Below are 10,730 nucleotides of genomic sequence, written 5' to 3'. Positions count from 1 at the left end.
TTTGAACATTTTGTGTGTACTTTTTCAACTATCCTAATGTTGAGCATGTTTTTTTTTTAATAAGGAGACTGTTGCTTTATTCTAATGACATTTGGAAATGTTTTTCCATTTTTAAATTGTAAGGATTTGCAAAAATAGTGACGACTAAGCTTTACTGTTTTTAAACAGCTTAACTGTACATTTTGATCTTGATTATGGTTACTTTTATTTGCTTCATTTTGTTGTGCAGTCTCACTAGCCCCTGCTGACCTGGAACTCCGTGATCCGCCTGCCTGTCTCCCGAGTGCTGGGACTAAAAGCTTGTGCCACCATGCCCAGCTTAAATTGTGATTTTTAAAATTTACTTTTTATTTCATACGTGTATAGAATTTATTTTGGCCATTTTCAGTAAAATAGTTTGGAAGGCTGCTTTGAAAATAAAAAAAAAAAGCTATAATTGGAGGGCTGGAGAAGTGCGCAGTGGGTGAGACCTTGTACTGCACTTGCAGAAGACCCAAGTTTGTTTTCCTACGCCCCAGTTCTGTACAGGTGGTGCACGACTGCCTCTAACTCCAATTCCAGAGGATGTCTGCACTTCCTGCCTCGATGGCTATGGCGCAGAACTGCTGTGTTTATACATTCATGCAGGCAGAACACGCATGCATTAAATACAAATGAATCTTTAAAAAAATGGTGGGGCCTGGAGAGGCAGTTCCGCAATTCAGAGTGTGAGGTGCTTGCTCTTCCAGAGGATCGGAGTCTGGTTCCCAGCACCCACATCAAGTGGCTCACAACCACTTGTAACTCCAGCTCCGGGACATCCAGTATCTTCTATCCTCTGCCAGCACCTGCGCACACATGCACATAAACACATAGATATACATTAATAAAAACATTGAATATTTTGAATTATATTTATTGATATTTTAATGTACTTATTACAGAAATTGCCATCCTAATATTGAGTCAATTGTCACTTGCACTGACTTGGTTTTCTGTCTACTCGACACAAGCTAGAGTCATCAGAGAGGAAGGAGCCTCCCTTGAGGAAATGCATCCAGGACATTCAGCTGTAAGGCATTTTATCAGTTAGTGATTGATGGGGGAGGGTGGTGCCATCCCTGGGCTGGTAGTCCTGGGATCTACAAGAAAGCAGGCCGAGCAAGTCCTGGGAAGGAAGGAAGGAAGCTGCTCCCCTCCATGTCCCCTTCATCAGGTCCTGCCTCCAGCCTCCTGCCCTTTTTGAGTTTCTGCCCTGGCTTCCTTTAATGAAGAGCAATGTGGAAGTGGAAGGGAAATAAACCCTTTCCTCCCCAGCTTGCTTTTTGATCTATTATTCACAGCAATAGAAACCCGAACTAGCGCATCACTCATAGTTTTTTCAAGTATGGTGGTGTAATTTTCTTTTAAGACTGTTAGGGCTGAAATGCCAGTAACCCAGCTCTGATTTCTTCTGGATTATGCAGTTCTAGTAGGTACACATTGGACGTTCTCTGGAACATTTGCTAGAACTCACCCCAAACCAGCTCCCCTTGCTGCCTTTTCTAATGGATGCATTGCTGGCATCTGGGACAGCTATAGGTTACATGCTTCAAGTACTTTGCACTTTTTTGAAGTCAATTTCTGAAATTTGTTTAAAATTAACCTTTATAATCTAGTTTTTTTTTTTAATTTGAACTTGAGAAATAGTACAGAAATGAGGATGGCAAGATGGTTTGGCAGGTAAACAACAGGCACTGCCAAGCTTGAGTATCTGAGTTGGGTTCCGGGAACTCACACAGGGGAAGGAATGAACCTATTCCTACAAGTTGTCCTCTGACCTCTGTGCATATGGTGGCACACACACGCACAAACAAACCCAGGAATATATTTAAAAGTGCCATGTGCCACTAGGATTGCCTGTTAACTGTTTCCACACACATCCTCCCAATACCTTTCCAATACAAGAAACAAAATGAGATGGCTGTTTTTTCTGTACTCAACTTGCTCTATTTTGTGACCTGAATTTTTCTTAACGATTTATTTATTTTTATGTACAGGAGGGTTGTTTTTTTTTAACCTGCATGTGTGTCTGTGTGCCTGTGTGCCATGTGTGTGCATTTCTGCAGAGGCCAGAAGAAGGCTCCGAGTCTCTGGAACTAGGGTTAGTGGTGAGCTGTCCTGTGGGTGCTTGGAGTCACACCAGGGTTCTCTGGAAGAGCAGCTGGTGCTCTTCACTACTGAGCCATCTTCCCAGACTGATTTTTTTTCCTGTTATATGATTTTTTATTTTTTTTCCGTTTATTTATTTATTAAAGATTTCTGTCTCTTCCCCGCCACCACCTCCCATTTCCCTCCCCCTCCCCCAATCAAGTTCCCCTCCCTTGGCAGCCCATAGAGCTATCAGGGTTCCCTGCCCTGTGGGAAGTCCAAGGACCACCCACCTCCATGCAGACTGATTTTTTTTAAAGGTTTCAGTTTGTTTGTTTGTTTTTCTTGAGACAGGGTTCCTCTGTGTAGCTTTGGAGCCTGTCCTGGCACTAGCTCAGTAGACCAGGCTGGCCTCGAACCCACAGAGATCCACCTGCCACTGCCTCCCAAGTGCTGAGATAAAGACATCTGCCATCACCACCTAGTGGTTTCAGCTTTTTTTAAAAAAACATTTATTATATTTTTATATGTATTATCATTTTTGCCTGTGTGTGTATGTGAACCATGTGGGTGCCTGGTGCTGGAGTAGGTCAGAGATGGCTTTGAATCCCCCTGCAACTGAAGTTATGGATGGTGGTGAACCATCGTGTGTGCTGGGATTCAAACCTGGGTCCTCTACCATCGTGTGTGTGCTGGGATTCAAACCTGGGTCCTTTGTAAGACCAACAAGTGTAATTAACCACGGAGACATCTCTCCAACACCCTGAATTAAAAATAGACAGATTTATTTTAATTTTATGTTAATGAGTGTTTTATCTGCCTATGTGTCTGTGCACTTGTGTATGCAGTGCCCAAGGAGGATAGAAAAAGATGTTGGATTCTCTGGAACTTAAATTATAGGCAGGTATCAACCCCATTGATTAGTGTGAGTTGAACTTGGTTTTTATGCAGGAAAAGCAAGTGGTTTTTAACTGTTGAGCCATCTTTTCCATCCCTGACCTGAATTTCTTGGAACCATCTTAGGGATATAGTGTGCAATTACTTAACCCATTCTTTTATACATTTGCATTCATGCATTCATAGGTAAAACATTTGATAAATGTATATTATATATATAATTTTAAGTGTGCATTGGTGTTTTGCCTGCATATATGTCTGTATGAGGGTGTTGGATGTTATATCTCCAACCCTGCATATATTGTTTTTCAATTTCTTTTTCACTCAAAATTTATAAAACTTAGATGTTTTTAATTCTTTGTATGTGTGTGTGTGTGTGTGTGTGTGTGTGTGTGTATTCCATGTGTGTATGGATGCACGAGGAGGCCAGAAGGTCCTCTGGAGCTGGAACTTCAGAAGGTTGGATGCTGGGAACCGAATGCGGGTTCCCTGGAAAACCACGAAGTGCTCTTAACCGTTGAGCACACCTGCAGCCTCAAGGCCTAGGTTTTCATCTATGTGTAAAGCTGATTCACTACTTTTGGCCACCATACAACATTTTACTGTATGAAGTACTTCTATCTGGAATGGATAAATGCTTGTTGACAAACCTTGACTTTCCCCAGGTTTGTCTGCTATGATTCTCATGTGTAAACTTCCTTCATTTTCTTCTGCTCTGGTACACACAATTCCTGGTGTGCGATCAGCTAGTCTACATACATTTTCAGTTTTTCTGGGTATTGCCCCGTTTCTCTCTAAATTAATCAAGCTTGTTTATACTTCTGTCGTCTCTTGGTGGCAGATTTATTATTTGATTTAATGTCGTTAGAGATTTGTTTTAGACTGAATTGATCTGACCACTGTTTAGGCTGAGCATATGTTCATATGTCCATCATGGGAATTTCTCCCTTTGTGACATGTCTGCACTCTTGTGCTTTCTTGCTCTTTTTGGTGTGAGGGGTGGGTAGTGAGACAAGATATCATTCTATAGCCTTGGCTGGCCTGGAACTCACTGTGTAGACTGTGCTGGACTCTGACCCATAGATATCCCTGTCTCTGCCTCCCAGGTCGTGGGATTAAAGGTGCGTGCCACTATGACTGGCTTTACTACTGCTAGTTCTTCTCCTCCTTCTCCTCTTCTTCGTTTGTGGTGCTATGCATTGAACCTCCATCTTTGGACATGATATGTATGTACTTCACCCCCAAACTATATTTCCAACCCTTACTTTTCGTTATTGTTACTTCTCTTTGAGACACGATCTCATATAGCCCAGGTTGGCCTCAAGCTTGCTGTGTAGCTGAGGGTAACTTTGAACTTCTGTTTTTCGTGACTTCACCTGCTAGACTCCAGGATTACAGGTACATCCCCATGCTACGTTTCTTTTTCTTTTTCTTTTTCTTTTCTTTCTTTTTTTTTTTTGGTGCTAGGGATCAAGTGCAGGGCCTTGTGAATGCTAGGTAAGTACTGTAGCACTGAGTTACATCCTTATAAGGCACAGTTATTATTATTTTAAAAGAGGGACACTTATCTTGCCTTGCAAGCTCTTCAGAGTATAGTTTCCTATTTGATCACGGTGCTTATCCTCAGTTTTCTAGTTTGGGAGTTGATGCCAATCGATCAGTCACTCTGGTGACTGCTCTGGTTGCTTTGGGACTCTCTCCAGCTCCTCTATCCACAGGGTCCCCATTTGGAGTTCTGGAATCGTGTCCAAGCTTAGCTGACAGTCCCAACCTGCTTCCCTCCTCTTCATGCGGGTGTGATGCTCTCACCTCATTTGGTGTTTTTTAATATCCTTATCATGCCTTCTGAAATTACCGAGTCTGGAGACCTTAAAAGCATTATTTTGTATTCCCCCAGGCTCTGGTTTTAGAGGTAATTTAGATCTCACTAGTTCTTTACAGTCACATGAGCGGAACACTGAGATACAGGCTGACTTCTGTTAACTCTGCTGTTTTTCCTGGCAAGTAGAGCTGGTTTTCCTGCAAGGGCTGTATGGGATCTCCAGCTCCTCCAGTGTGTGGACAAGGCACAGCTCCTGCATTTTGTGGCTGTGATAGTGTGTCTTGGATGGCCTGTGTCTGGAGGCACCAACTGTAGCAGTGGGTTCTCCATTCCACAGTTTTCTGACCATGACGTGGCCAGAAGCTCACTTGTGCAATGTGCCCTCAGGAGGGAATCTTGGAAGCTCACCCCAAAGCTGATCTTTGGACCCCTCAAAGCTGGCTGTCTTACCCCTTGGCTATCCTGTAATGAATTTCTCTAGCTTAAACTAACTAGAAATGGTTTCCATGAGTGCAGTACGACTTTCATGATGCTGTTGATTTCTGCATTTTCTGGTTTGTTGCAGTCACGCCATGTTTCCAGGAGGTTTAAAATTGATTAATGTAAGGGTATTTGGTTCCACCACTGGTCATGGTTTTGGGTGATATGGTTACCATCCATTAACTATGGTTAATCCTTGCACTTTCTCTTCACAGTCAGAATTAAGTTTTTCAGAGGCATCAGAGTCAAATAGCAAGCTATAATAAAGTTTATTTCTAATCCGAGGAGGGCTTTGGTCCAAGACTGTTTTAGCATGACATAATACCTCTTTCCCTTTTCTGGTGAGAACTCGTTCTTCTCCCACCTTAGCCTGGCCTGTATTTTAATAGAAATCACAAGTTGCATTCAGCTCTATTCATGATATCAAAGAGTTGCACCAACCCTAACAAAATTCCATCTCTTAATATAAGGGGGCTGTAGGCACTCCAGTTAACTCTGCTTAAGTTAATACTGAAATAATGTAAGAATTAAAACTAGAATATTTTTTTCTGTGCACCTTGAAGTTTGGTTCTCAACATTTTTAATCATAAGATTCTTTCGGAGTGATTTTTTGCCTCTGTAAAGTCACCTCCACACCTCCTTAATGTCGATCATAATACTTAAAGCACTGTGACACAGACTGGAAGAAGAAACTTTCAAAGACATGTCTGATAGAGAACTGTTAGTCAAAATGTACAAAAGAACTGTTGAAGTCAATATTAAAGACCAACATAATTTAAAAAAGGTGCAAATCTATAAACATTTGTTTGCCCTTATGCCCACAGCTAAGTGTAGCCTTTACCCTTCATCAAGGAAACTTCTGTTTGCAGCAGATAGAGATGACTACAGAAAAATACAACCAATCAGAATGCAGAGTTGTGGAGCCCATCCCTAAAGATAAAGCTATAAAGCACTCTTGCACCTGTGTTCAGGGAACATTTCAGAAGAGGGCCTGGAAAGATTGTAACAGCTAGAGGATCAGGGAGTTTATTGTGTCTCCTAGTAACACCAGAAGCTACACCCATAGAGTCTCACCAACACAACTGCCCAAGTGTGAGTTGAGCTAGGACCACACCAATGGACATGTGAAAACAGACTTAGAAAGCCCATGAAACCTCTGCCATATATAAAGAACTAAAGAGAACTAAAGAAAATTAGAAGTAGGAAAGACGATCTTTCCAAGGATAAACAATTGATTGTCCAGTGCCAAATGGTCAGCCCTGAGAACATACACACAGGCAGCATTATACAGACTAAACAGGTTATATTTAGGAATGCATACGTATACACACGTGTATGCAATAACAATGAAGAAAGAAGCCATGAATGAAGGTAAGTGGGAAGGGGTACATGAGAGGGTTTGGAGGGAGAAAAGGAATGGGAAAAAAGTAATTATATTATAATCTCAAGTATTAAAAAAAGATTTAAAAACTGCTAAAATACCCGGCCCCCAAAAGGAAAATGTCCAAATGATCTAAAGAGATAGCTTATTAAGGAAAAGGTACAGATGACAAGCATATGAAAGACACTCTCATGTGTCATTAAACCTGTAAATTAACCAGAAGATACTGTCAGTTCTCTAGAGGCACAGAGCAGATATGGTGTAGGAGGTCCTTCTGTCTTTGTGTTGCTTTCATTGGTTAATAAAGAAACTGCTTTGGGCCTGTTGATAGGGTAGAACTTAGGTAGGCAGGGAAGACAGAACTGAATGCTGGAAGAAGGAAAGAGGAAGAGAGACGCCATGGATCTGCCGGAGACGGATGCTGGGAATTTTACCTGGTAAGCCACTGCCACGTGGAGATACACAGATTAATAGAAATGGGTTAAATTAATATAAGAGTTAGTCAATAAGAAGTTAGAGCTAATGGGCCAAGCGGTCTTTTAATTAATACAGTTTCTGTGTGGTTATTTTGGGGCTAAGCTAGCCGGGTGGCGGGGATGAACAAGTGGGCCCTTCTCCAACACTGACAGAATGAATAGATACTAAAATCCTCACCACATTGGCTGACCCAGTACAGTCAGGTTAGTTTAATGTGTTTTTCACACCCAAAAGACAGAACCCTGCAGTGACTTGGTCCATGAAGCTCGATTCCTCAACAGTCCTAACCTGGTGAGCTGGAGTTTGATATCAGTGAAGGGATTTAGGAACAACGGTGGCAATAGGGTACGATTTGCTAGTGACACACAGGGGTGATGGAGCAAACACAAAACTTTTTATCACACCTCCTACTATCTGGGCTGCTACCAGAAGGTTCTACCCATATTTTGGGTGAGTCTTCCCATTTCAGATAACCTGATCAAGAAAATCCTATAAAGGTGTGCTTAGCAGTTATCTCTTAATTTCTCCCAGATTCCATCAAGTTGACAGGCAAGATTAACCATCATAGATATCATCACACACTTATAATGAAGACAATAGAAACAATGGCAGCCATCGCTGGTGAGGAGGAAAGTGGCATAGTCATTTGGAACACAGTTCTGCAGTTTCCTAAACAACTGACGTTTACTGTGACCCAGCAAAAATGTTCCTTATATTTACCTACATGCATTAAGAACATGCCCACACCAAACGTACACACAGATGACATAGCGCCTTTATTCACAACTCCCAGGGCAAGGAAGCAACAACATCATGAAAAAAGACCGCTGCCGTATGTAGTAAACCTCTATCCCCTCATACATCAAATTTTGCTCATGTCAACCCCTGGGGTTGTCAAGATGCACTCTTGTCTGCTGCATAATTTTAGAGTCCCATCTTGAGTATTTGGTTGCTTGGCTTGTATTCTATCTTAGAACTTGAATCTGGGCTTTTTTTTCTTAAAAAAAAATATTTATTTATTTATTATGTATACAACATTCTGCCTCTATGTCCACGTACCAGAAGAGGGTGCCAGATCTCATTACAGATGGTTGTGAGCCACCATGTGGTTGCTGGGAATTGAACTCATGACCTCTGGAAGAGCAGCCAGTGCTCATAACCCTGAGCCTTCTCTCCAGCCCCCCAGAATCTGGGCTTCTTAATATATTTAGAAACACTAGACCCATGTTCTTTACTCCAGATGGCACTTGTGGTGACATATTAGCTTCTGCATTGAGGGCACAGCTGCCTACAAAGCTGAAGTGTGCATTTATCTTCCATCGGCACAATAGAAAGTCACGTAAAAGCGAGAGACTCTCAGTGTGTCCATACTTGGAAAATTACTTCTTTAAATCAATTCTAAAGATCTCTGCAGGTGGTCAGATCTTAGGAACTTAGGACCAGATGACGTCACTTTGGGCTGGCCTAAAATGTTGTCTTTGGCTCCTGCACCCTATGTGAAATCTTGTTAATTATGATTGTTTTTCCTAGTTAGAACTCCTTTTGGAGATTTTTTTATAAAACATTTATTTTTATCACTTACATAACTACATAAAATATTTTTATTGGTGTCAAAATGTCCAGTCATTGCCAAGGATTTCATTTCAATTTCTTGAAATTATTGGAAGGTTCATACATTTTTATGCTGCTTGGGCTGTAATGTTAAATCGTGCGTTACTAAAATTCACAGCAATTTTCATAATTGCATTGTTTTTGTCAGAACAAAGCAGCCCCCGTGACTGGCCACTAATCACCATGATTAATGCCCACACCTTCCTTATCTTCAGAAAAAATGATGTGTGGAATTCATTGTTTTGAAATTGACTTTTCATGAAACCGATTTTCATGAATACTTATAATCTGCCTTTTAGCACAGGGATGTTTTAGTTCAGAATTCGTTAAGTGAATCTTTACCGGCTTATACAACTACTTCATTTCTAAGAAAACTAGAAATGTCTTTAACCACTGAGCCATCTCTCCACTCCCGAAATGTCTTTAAAAGAAAATTAGGCAAGGAAGTTATCTTAGTACTTAGTCATTTTGTTTAGCATTACGGATATTATTCAAGAAAACACAGTCTGACAGCCAGGCATGGTGGCTCATGTCTGTGATCCCAGAATTCAGGAGGCTGAGGAGAAAGGTTACCAAAAGTTTATGTTCAGCTTGGGCTACAAAATGAGTTCTAGACCAGTTAGCTATAGGAAGGCCCTACCTGAAAACAATTGAACAGGCCACACATACTCTCTTTAGACAGGTTCTAATTGTTTGGCTTCAAAGCTACATTTTAAATCTTCCTGTCTTGTCTTCCTTGGAGCTGTGTGTTATCAGAATGTGTTTGTTACAAAATGCCCTTTAGATGTTGCACATGGAGACCACATTTAGAGAACCTGAGGAGTAAGCTTCAGGAGAAATTGTGTTCTTTGTCCTCAGTTTTGTAGCACATAGATGCCATCAGACATCGTAGAGCAATAACATCTGACACTGATCAAATTCCCTGGAACATACACATTACATTCTGCTTTTCTTGGACCTTACAGATCTACTGTGGCCTGAAACTCTTACAGGGGAGCCTTAAATTTAACCAGTTGTCATGGAGTTTGAAGATGGAGGTCTGTTAGTTAGTTACCTTTCCAAATGTTGGGATGAAATGCCTGCACAACTCAAAGGTTTATGTTGGCTCACAGTTTGAGGGGCCACAGTCCTTTGTGCTAGGGAAGCCATAGTGAAAGGGCCCAGGCATCTCCTGTATTGTTTCTGTCTGCATGAAGCAGAGAGTCCCGAATGCTAGCGCTCAGCTTGGTCTCTCCTTTTTATGCAGTCCAGGATCCCCAGCCAAAGAATGAAGCTGCCACATCCAGTACGGGTCTTCCCACCTTATTAACAAACTCCCTCACAGACAATTCCCACAGATTTGTTTCCAAGGTGATTCTAGATGTGTCTGATTGTCAAGCAGTGAAAAGTCAGGGCTGTTGGTGAGGATACATTTGAGGGAGATACTGAGAACATGGCCTTACAATAGGCTGAGTATCCACAGAAGAGGATGCCGAACGATAGCTTCCCCATGTGAGGACACAGTGCAAGCTAGGAGGTGCCTCCTTACTACCACCTGACCAGGCTGGAAAGCTGACCTCAGACCTTTGTCCTTGAAAACGGTGAGGAATGTCTGTTGTTTTGGCCAATTCATTTTGATATGGAAGCGTGCACTTTTAAATACACCCTCCCAAATACCAGATAACAGAGCCCCATTCTATTTTCTTCTACTGCTCTTGACTGCAGATGTGATGGGCTGCTTCAAGTTCCTGCTGCCTTGAATTCCCTGCTCAGATGTGCTGTATCCAGGGACTGTGTGCTAATAGAATCCCTTCTTCCTCCAAGATGCTGTGTCAGAGCATTGTCATGGAAAGCAGAAGGAGATTAAAGCACAAGTGAGGGAGATCCTGTGGTATTTCTTTTAGTACCTGGCTTACTTCATTTAATGTAATGACCTCCAGATCCATTCACACTGTTAAAAATGTCACCTCTCGC

The sequence above is a fragment of the Microtus ochrogaster genome, chromosome 2 (assembly GCF_000317375.1).
Source record: "Microtus ochrogaster isolate Prairie Vole_2 chromosome 2, MicOch1.0, whole genome shotgun sequence".
In the NCBI taxonomy this organism is placed as follows: domain Eukaryota; kingdom Metazoa; phylum Chordata; class Mammalia; order Rodentia; family Cricetidae; genus Microtus; species Microtus ochrogaster.
The sequence above is the reverse complement of the archived record's forward strand: the minus strand, read 5'-3'. Positions refer to the sequence as shown.